Genomic DNA, 10,353 nt, shown 5'->3' with positions numbered 1-10,353 from the left:
ACAGAATTTTCATGGAAATGTGTCTTGGCAAACAATAACTGGTTTATTTTTCCTCTCTGGTACGCATAGAGATATTAAAAGGGCTAGACTGAAGGTGTGATTCCTTATGGACTGAGACATGGGTAGTTGAGGTAGGTTTGATGTATTTCAAAACATATCTACATACAAATTATGGGGTTGTCATGGCAATTTTATACGACAAACTACTGCTGTAACGCAAGGGTTAGGAACAGAGAGAGTCATGGGTCAGAAAAATAAAACTGATTAAAGTAACTATTCTTATCAATGTTGACTTTATTTACAATCTGTGTTTTTAAATCCATCAAATATGATTTAATTGATAACTGAAACCTACTTTAAAAAGCTAGTTCAGTCTGTTTCTTCATCACTGGTCTTCTGTTTTTTCTCTCATTACAAAGGCAGCAGGAACAGCTGCCTTTCTCAAATCAATTATATTTTTTCCCCCTAAAAGCTGGATTAATAGAACGCATGACCTTCCAAAGTTTCCAGTAACAGACCATTAATACTTCAGTATGGGCTTTAGGGAAGGCATAATTTTTTATCTTTCCTTGTCCATAAATGAGATTTACCTGTGCAAAAATATTATGTCAATACACAGTTATGGGTTGGTTTAGGACCAGTTGCTGCATGGTGAAAGTCTAACAATAAGACATGGCCAGGCCAAATTAATGGTACACCTCACCGAGAAGAAGACATCTCTATCTTCTGCCTTTAAAGGAAAATCTTAAATATTGTACCTTTTTTATCCCCGCAAAATGAAAGGAGCGAAAAGCTGGTAAGGAAGAACAGGGGAGAAATGTAATTTAGTGAGTAGTACATACTGTCCATTGGCAGATTCCATTATATACTCAGGGTTTCTAAGTAGTTTTTCACTAGAGCATCTGTCAAAATTACTCCCTCTAGATGTCTTTTGGATTTCTAGAAAATAGGAGAGAATCCATAAATTACATTTTACAAAGCTCATATCTCAGAATTCCTGGTTTGGGATTTTTCATAGCAAAATTAAATAGATCAATAATATGTAGTCTCTTCAATGCTTGATTTGATGTGGTCACATTATTAATACTGTCAAATTGCTAACATTATTTAAGTGATCTTGAATACTTCATGAGCAGAGTTCCATTTGTCTTCCATGCAGTGTTACTATTCATATGAGGCACAGCAAAAAGAAATTCTGTGTTATTGTATCATCAGGTCAAAGGCAAAGCTAGAAACAGAACCCTGACTCCTAATTCTAGTCCAGCACCTGTTTTACCTAGCACAGTCTAGAGACAATGCAGCTATGGTTCTAATAATCCAATTAATTAATTAGCCAATCCTTTTCTAACTTTTCATGCAATCAAAGAGCTGAAACATTTAAGAAACCCAGACATCTGGTTTGCAGTGCTTCATGTTTGCACTATTTTATATTTGGACCAGACCCTGCTCATCAAACATGAAGGCATATTAATGGAAATGCTGAAAAAAGAATTTTACCTTTACTTTTACAGTTGCATGAAAGGAGAAACCACAACACAGTAGTTGCATTTCTGGAAGTGTATGTGTGTGGCTTACTGAAAGTGTGTTGGACTAGATGGAAGGACGTTGGACTAGATGATCTCCAGAGGTCCCTTCCGATGCCAACCATTCTGTGATTCTGTGATTCTGTGTCTCAACTCAAATTTCAACTCAAAGTTCAATTCTGTGTCTCAACTCAAAGTACTAAATAAGTGTGTAGCTGAGCTCATGGGATTAAAACAGTACAAGAAGAAGTTGGAATACAAGCTCTCCAGTCTTGTGCTATAAAAACAGTCCTTGAAACTCTCAAGGATTTTCTGGATCACTTCTGCAACAGTCCTTTTCATCTGTTGTCTGTTATGCATAATTTACATGGGATGGAAGAATGCATTGGCTGTAAATTTTCAGGTGGCCAACATGTGTGTATATGTAGATATATGCTTACATAAGTATAAGAAAAACCTTAAAAGCCAGCCTTGGAAATAATAATTCACAACTGGAAAGTCTGCAGATATCTGGGGCTGTCTTCAAAAGTTCCCTGCCTTAGCTGTATTTAGCAATTTGAAATGTTTCAGGACATCAGAGCATCGAGTGTCACTCACATTAGAGCTCAAGAACCTGAACCAGAGCAAATAAAGTGCCAAAGTCTCTTCTACTCTCTAACCTTGCGTAGAAATACAAACCACAAACCATGACTCCCAGTTCTAACTATAACATCAAAAATGTCAGGGCTTTTGCAATGAGAACATTGTGGAGTGGAAAAAAGAGTGTTTTAAGGCATTCAGGAGACCTACTTAATTTCCCATTTGTTCATTCATTTCTTTGTTGATCTCACTCATTTCTCTTCTTTATCTTCTGCTAGCGTGCCTTTCAAGTCACAGGCTCTTTCCCATCTTTCCTGACAAGCAGAGAGTGAGCAGAAGAGAGAAGCTTTTGTCCATACTCAGTACATTTGTTTCAGGAATGAGATGATGCTGGGGTTTTGCTGCCTGTTTTGAACTTTGTAAAACTTATTTCACAGGGCATGGTAGACAGCCAGACTGCAGTTCTCTGAAAGAAAACAAAACAAAACAACCCCCCAAAAAAACTCTGGCTACCTGGCTTCAGCTTTTTAATTTGATTTTTCATAGCCTTCTCCTGGCATTTGTATTCCTAGATGTTCTCTTTGCTATTCTTTAGCCTTAAAGGCAGATGAAAGCCAAGTGAATATTCACTGTATCTATATATAGCTGCAGTGTATATCTATAGAGCAAGGGAGAGTTTACGGACAGAAGAAACCTTTCATCTGTTCCCAACAACATGGCATTAAAACAAGGCTTTTAATATAGATCTGTGAGAAACGAGCCTCAGTCTGAAACGCCAATCATAATTTCGGTTTATTGCAAAGCAAAGGCAAAACAGCGCTGGGCAGCACGGGGGGTAATCCCACCAAAATCGTGCGCGCCTTTCACAGTAATTAATTTTGTATTTATGTGGTAAAGTGTTACATATTCATCATAATTTTAAGGACGCCTATACATATTCATGACTGTCCCGGAAAGGTGGTCTTTATTATAATGAGCCCCGGGAAATCATTTCCATAGTCTCCACATTTAATTCCTCCTGGTTGCGCACGCGCAGTTTCTCCTGGTGGTCGTGGGCCGGGGTCTCAGGGATGAAGGCCGTATGTCTTCCTCGCTGTGCACTTTTTACCCCAACTGCAAAACCTGCTGAGATCAGCTTTCTTTTGACAGTAGTTATGTGATTTCCTTGATGAGTCCCTTCCTCCTATACATTCTACTCTATCTTATGTTTTTCCTGTGGTTAGTAGTTAGTTCCTATCTAGGGTCTGAGACTATAGATATATAGCTTAAGCTAAACAATGGTCCTGATGGTCCTGTTATTAACCCTTAAGTGTTAGTCTCTCCTCATCACAGTGGCTTAGTATTTTGTGGTCACTTATTTATACATTGCCAAGAAGTCTCTACTTTTTCCTCTTTATTCTGACACGAGTCATTTTTCGCTTCTCACAGATCTATATCTGTTGATAATGCAATATGTAAGAAAAAAAATGCACAAGCCTAATGGCAAAATTTCAAAATTAGGGCTTGATCTTACAGAATTTGTAATCCTAACTATATAATCTAGTCCATATAGGGATGTGAACTTTAAATCATTAAGCAGGCTAAGTGGAAAAATTGCAAGAATCTGAGAATATTCTGGATTGAGAAAAGTGTTTGGCTCAAACACAGCTCACTGAAGCAAGCACGAGGGTTTGCAGAGGGGAGGGGACCCAAATGGGCAATCCTGGGAGGTGATGAAATGCTGTCAGACATCTGTGCTACAGCTGGAAGTTGGCTGCGTCATGTACCATACATCTGAGCTCTGGTATATCTGGCATGTGTACAAACAGCTGTACTAGCTCCAGGTGTGATTCATCTCACCTAAATAATGTATTTAAAAGTTAAGCACCTAAGACCAGGAAGATGAATCACTCTCTGAAAGTGTTTGTTATCATTGACTGGCATATAAGGTGACTTGAATTATTAACTTTTAGATGCCTAAGTTAGGTGAGATGAACTTCATCTTGGCTGTACAAACCTGTGTGGGACTGTGGTACATGCTGAGGTGGCAGATGCATATTGATGTGATGCCTCTGTGGCACCTGTTTCCTGCTAAGTAGATTAAAACAAGTGGTGATATATGTTTGTACCTGCTGACATCATATCTCCCTTTGTTGTATAGACACAGCTCATAGCGCAGCTAGGTTGTAATGCTAACATTGTAAAACCAATGTAAGACCAGTAACACCAGGTTTTGCAACAGTAACCCTGTGAAATTCAGTTGTGATATAAACTATTTTAAAGGAATAACCTTCTATAGGAGCTCATCCCTATGCTAAAGCTTCTTGTTAGTGTGACAAATGTGAAGTGAAAGTGATTACAAACTCACTGGCCTGTTTTCATTTTTGAGAGTCTAACATACAAATCAATAAATAGTGCATAGGAAATATGATTTTAAAAATTATCACTGTGTCATTTCAGCTGTTGTTAGTGACACAGAAGAGCAAATGCACTTTATAGCAAGGAGTGTGATACTGCTTGTGGGGCGATAATGTGGCAAAAGCAAAGTGAAGAATGAAGTCAGTAGAAAAGAGAGTGAGCTCATGTAAATGTCAGCTTGATAGCACCCCTTCAACACTGTTTCATGGGAGAACTTTAATTTTTACATTGCTAAAATTAATGAAGAGTTGACTTGCCCAATCCCATACCAGTCAGAGAGGAGTTCAGCTGCTCTGAACTCATGCAGCTCTATGCTGATTCACCTGCAAACACAGCCAAGCTTAAGGGACTTATTTTAAAGGATGAAATAGAAAAGGATAGGTAGCTTCATCAAAAGAAGGCAGTTTCAGGGACTGATTTTTTTTTTTTTAAATGGCTGGACTTGATCTGGACCAAAATCAGAGTCAGAAACAAAGTCTCTGATGTGCCAGAGCCTCTTTAAGGACAAATGAGGCCATTTTAGATCTACTAAATGTGTTTTCTGTCTACTGTGTTTTCTTTGGGCTATTCTGAACCATCATTTTTCTTGGGGACGATGTCTTTGAATGATAATACCAGAAAGGGTGACTGGCAACCTGGTAGAGACAGGAAAGAAGATCTATCACCTTTTGCTGGGTTGTCTTCTGCAGTAGCTTTGGGTTATTTGTTATGATCTGTCAAATTACATGATCAGAATTTTAAAACTTGCATAGAATTTCATAGGCTTATGATAGTTCTTGAGATAAAGATTAAAAATTACTGATTTTTCAAATAAGCTGCCAATCCTCCAGTGAGCTCGCTGTAGCTGTTCTTTGCACCCGTACAGACATACATATCATTAACTTTGTACTGGTCTGAGAATTTCCAATAATTGAGACTAATATGATTACGTAGTAAGAAGAGGAGAGTTGGGAGGTTCGACTTCTGAATACACATTAACTTCACCATATTCCATATCCAATGCTTTCCACAGTATCAGTAAGGGAGACAGGAAAGAACATGCTTTTCATTCAGTTAATGCTGCTGTCGACTTACTAATGCAAGGACTTCCTGTTACTCATCAGCTTAAGATTGAATTTCCCTTTTAGACTTTGCTTATCTTCTAATGCAGTTCCTATCTTCTCCACTTTTGTATGTCAGTCCACTCAGGCATTACATCTTATTTTAAAATTGTACTGTATATTTTTTTGAGTTTAAACATTGAATACAACAGAATCAGCTGGTAGTGAAAGCAATGGTTCCTTATTTGGGATTTCTGTGTATTTTCATTATGCTATTTAACATGAAGTTTCTTCATGGGTGGTTGCAAGAGAACAAAACATAGCTTTCTGTTCTTAACCTTTCCATTCTGAGGATGGATGTTAATACCTTTTATGAACCTTAAAACACTGTCATTAATTCGGAAATGATAATATAGCCTGATGTCATACAAGCTTAGATGACATAGGCTGGAAAAATCAATCAACAGGAAACACTGCATAACAAGGATTCAGCTAGAAGCAATATATCAAATACACTGTAACTCTGACCAAGATACAGTACCTGACCAACCGCTGAGTACCTTGACACACAAGGGAAATATTTTCCTGGAGAATTACTGTTGGAACTAGCAAAAATGCATCCTCAAGCTATCCCTTCCTTTTCCAGGAATCAGTGCTGCTTTTCTCTGCCAAACTCTTTTCCTTATTCTAATTGAAAGACATACTCATTGCTGTTGAGCAGGAGTACCCAGAAACTTTTGTGCTCTTCCCAGTGGAAATGATAGAATTTCAAGCAGTTGGATTGCTCATGTTAGGTAGCATATCTTGAAACCCATTTTCCCTGAAGAACTAGCTATTTCACGCAGAGACACTTGCATGCATTATTTTTAGTCACTTTGTTTAATACTGAATTGTTGTCTTCCGTATATATATCAAAACTGTTAGCTGATTTTCCCAAGTGTGAGTGAAGACTATGGTGTTTATCTGTTTTTTTAAGAAGTGATTTTGATATTCCTGAAACATGCCTGATTGATATCAATCCTTTAGATAGATAGCCACAAAGAAATATAAAATATAATTTCGGCTTCCCTTTCAACTACAGAATCTCCACAGAGCAGAGACTCCATGCACAGCGATTCAAGGAAGCCTTGACCAATGAGCCTGTCATCAGCCTTGGGTGAAGTAATAGAAAAGCTGATCTGGAGATCAATAGCTAAAGAACGTAAAAAGAAATTGATCAATATAATCTAGTGAAAAGTGAGTTTAACAAATAGACTGAAATTCATTATTTGACCAGAGTACCAATTTGCTTATTATGGTATAGCACAGCAACACAGCATCAGCATTCTTTAAAGATATTGAAAAGCTGAAAAATGTGGAAAAGAATCACAAACATTATTTTGAGGCCTGAAGGAAAGTGCTGCAGTAGGAGGCAGAGAGTTCAATCTGCTGTAATTAACAAGGGAAAAAAAATGGAGAATTCAGGTACAAAGGCCCCTAGTATAAGAATATACCAACTATTACTCTAAATCAGTGAAGACATTCCAACAACTGCTGAATGGAAGCTGAAGCCACACAAATTCAAATGGGAGGCTTAAATTTTAACAATGTGAGCAATTAACCTTTGGAACAGACATGATGGATTTTCCACCTTTTAGTGTCTGCAGATTAAAACTTGATACCTTTCTGCAAGTTATGCTTTAGAACAAAGTTGTTGGGCTCATTATAGTAATAAATGGATGACGTTTAATGATCTGTAACATAGAGGAGGTGAAAGTAGAAGATCTCAAGGTCTCTTCTGGATTTAAACTTTATGAATTCATGATGCCTCTGTTAAATTTGGGAGCAAGGACACTAATTGGGGTCAAAGGGGATATTTTGGCCTGACTGTTCTAGTTGGATTTTCTCATCCAAAACTTGATCAACTGCTTAATGAAGCGCTAATGTCTGCACTGGTATAAAAACAAAAATAATCTAGGATTATGTAAATTACCTTGGTGAGGGGAATAAAAAGAGGGACAACAACTTTTCTCGTGATTTGTTCATGAGCTCCATTTTTTTTGAATGGCAGAAGATACCAGCCTCTACTCTTTATCACTGATGTGCTTCTCTGAAGTACTTTAGAATTTTGTTGATCACAGAAGTATGTGATTGTGTTAATGAATGTGAATTAATGACTTCACTAACTGGAAGATCAGTGAACAAATGTAAATGCATGTTTACTTAAGCATAGCTAATGACATGAACAGTTTTGTTCACCTTCAGTTACAGTTCAGTTATATTTATTATGCCAACAATTTTCATGCAAATGTGCAGCAGACACGGGAGTAGTGTGATAAGAAGCAAGGTGCCAGAATTTAATGTCAGCGTAGTGTAGTGATACAAAAGGAACCACAGATAACGCACACATATAATGTGGATGTTAACTTACAAGGATTAGTAATACTTCAAAGGAACTAATTCAGCAACTAATTCAGGGTTGGGATGTTGTTCCTGTTTTACAGGTAGATTTTAGCAACCTGATAAGGTTACCAAGAAAGAAGAAATGGCAGAGTCATGACAAGAACACAGTTCTTCTGACTTCACAGTAGAACACACTGCCTCACATGGCAGCGTCCAAAAATGGTAAGCCTTTACAATTTGCAAAATTTTATCAAGCATAAGGGGTCAGATTCAGTAAAGTGTTGTAGGATATGAAAGTTGATCATCTGAGGTGTAGCACAGAATCCAGAACTCTGAGCAAGATAACTAGCTTCCATATGCAGAGAATCTGTGATCATAACATGATCCAAAGTAATTAACATATTCATTACCAATACCTATAGCGTTTTTTTAAAACTGTGACTTTTTAGTCAATAGAAGGCTACTAATGATCACAGGTGCAAATTGTAAAACTCCTTTTTCAAGCACCTGTTTTTTCAGGAAAATGCTGCCCTCTTCTTAAAATTCACTGCGCTGAACCATTCTTTGAAGATAGTTTTTTACATCATTCCTTTCCAAAGAATGAATGACACTTGATTCTTTAGAATATTCCTACAAGAACTAGTACTTGCCCTTTCTTCACTAGTCACTGTATTACTCATTCAGGGGATAGTTTTGGATTTAATTCTCTTTCAGCTAGAGGAAAAATAAATTCACTTTTCCACCACTCCAGTAGGATACCCTAGGGTTCCACTATTCAGTAAAGAATTTAAGATGTAGCGGGATAGAAAGATAACATAGATATAACACAGAGACTGGTGCTCTTGCAGGGTAAAAATTATGTCTGATATCAAGACAATGGGTAGCACATCAAACAATTTTGATTAGTCAGTGGGTGCTCCGGCCTCCCACTTTCAAAAGAAAGTAGTAGCTGCAATTTTGCTTTCTGAATAGCCCCATCCTGCTTTTGTTTAAGTATGCCCCGAGAACAAAACCCAGAAAGATCCTTGGGATACCTTGATATAGGAGTATTCTGACTTTAAGATTCTGACTGAACTTAGGTGCAATATAAGCAGACTCTTTTCAAAACAGTAACCATTTAAGACATATAGCTGAGCTTTGGCCAGGCACATGTTAAGAGCCAACACTTAATCTCTGGGCTCCTTAGTTGTATGTTAGGAGAAAGAAACAGTAACTTCACTGGAAGTTAAGTAAGACAAATAGAAGGAGTTTGAATGGCTGTAAGATCTTAAGGGAGAGGCAACTGGACAGCTGAAAATAACTAAAACTACCACTCCATCACTGGATTTCTTGCAATCTCAGCCATAATGGTTTCCGCAATTAAAAAAAAATGTTTCTGCAGGGTAACTGGGTGTCTAGGTTGGAAGTTCTAGTTCACTGAGTAGGGATTTTGAATACAATAAAGAGGACACAAAGCATATATTCAAGAAAAGGAGAGAGATTTACTAAGGAAGCAAACATTCAATGTTACTCCCAAGAACTAACTGTCAAAAAGTGCTTTTCTAGTTATTTCCGTATTGAATTGAATGTCTTTGGCCTTTTTGTACTACATGAATAATGATTCATAACTTAACATCCCTGGTGAAATGCTCTTATTTCTACTATAAAACCAGGCATCTCCACCTAGATTGAGATCCCTGGCCAAGCCTTGCAGCAGTAGCACATGCTAGAATGTCATCAGACTGGTCTCAGTTCTCCTGTCGCAGAGCAAATATAAAAGGAGAACTGGCTGTGTCATTCTTCACCAAATCATGCGTGGATCCAAAGGAATCCACAGTTGCAGCTGTTCCTAACTGCGTTAGTTGTTGTGCAGCCTTTGGCAGAAAACTTGAAAATAATCCAAAGGGTAAGAAGACAATATGAAACTTAGAGATAACTGGTATAATCTTCTTTCCTCCTCACTCAGTACAAAAGTCTGAAAGATATGGTAAACTTGCAACAGCTAGTCTCAAAGATGTGTTCTTACTGGAGAATGTGATCTCATATTGCTAAAACGGTGTCAGCTGTAGCAGAATTGAACCCTTATGAAATCCTTGTCTGGCCCTGGAAGTGAGAAAGTTCATGCCTGTTCAACCACCAATTGCACGAGATACCATGAAATAATTTCACATGCCAGGTTATTAGTGATCCTGGTTCATGACCTAGGGCTGCTCAGCGAGTAGGATTCTGTGATGTAATGGGGGGTGTGACATCAACAGTTACTAGTATGTTTGCCAGCTTGAGATGCTAAGCCAGAGTCACCTCTTTTTTATTATGTAGTGCTTGGTGTACTTGTCATGCAGCTGCATCTCATATGGACTCATGTAGGAGTTTAAGATTTAAGGGGCAAAACAAGGCTTGGACCAGGCTGTAAGAAGAGCTCTCCCTCTTACCTTGTTCTCTGTTAATAAAGG

The sequence above is a fragment of the Nyctibius grandis genome, chromosome 1 (assembly GCF_013368605.1).
Source record: "Nyctibius grandis isolate bNycGra1 chromosome 1, bNycGra1.pri, whole genome shotgun sequence".
In the NCBI taxonomy this organism is placed as follows: Eukaryota; Metazoa; Chordata; class Aves; order Nyctibiiformes; family Nyctibiidae; genus Nyctibius; species Nyctibius grandis.
Note: the sequence above shows the minus strand (reverse complement) of the source record.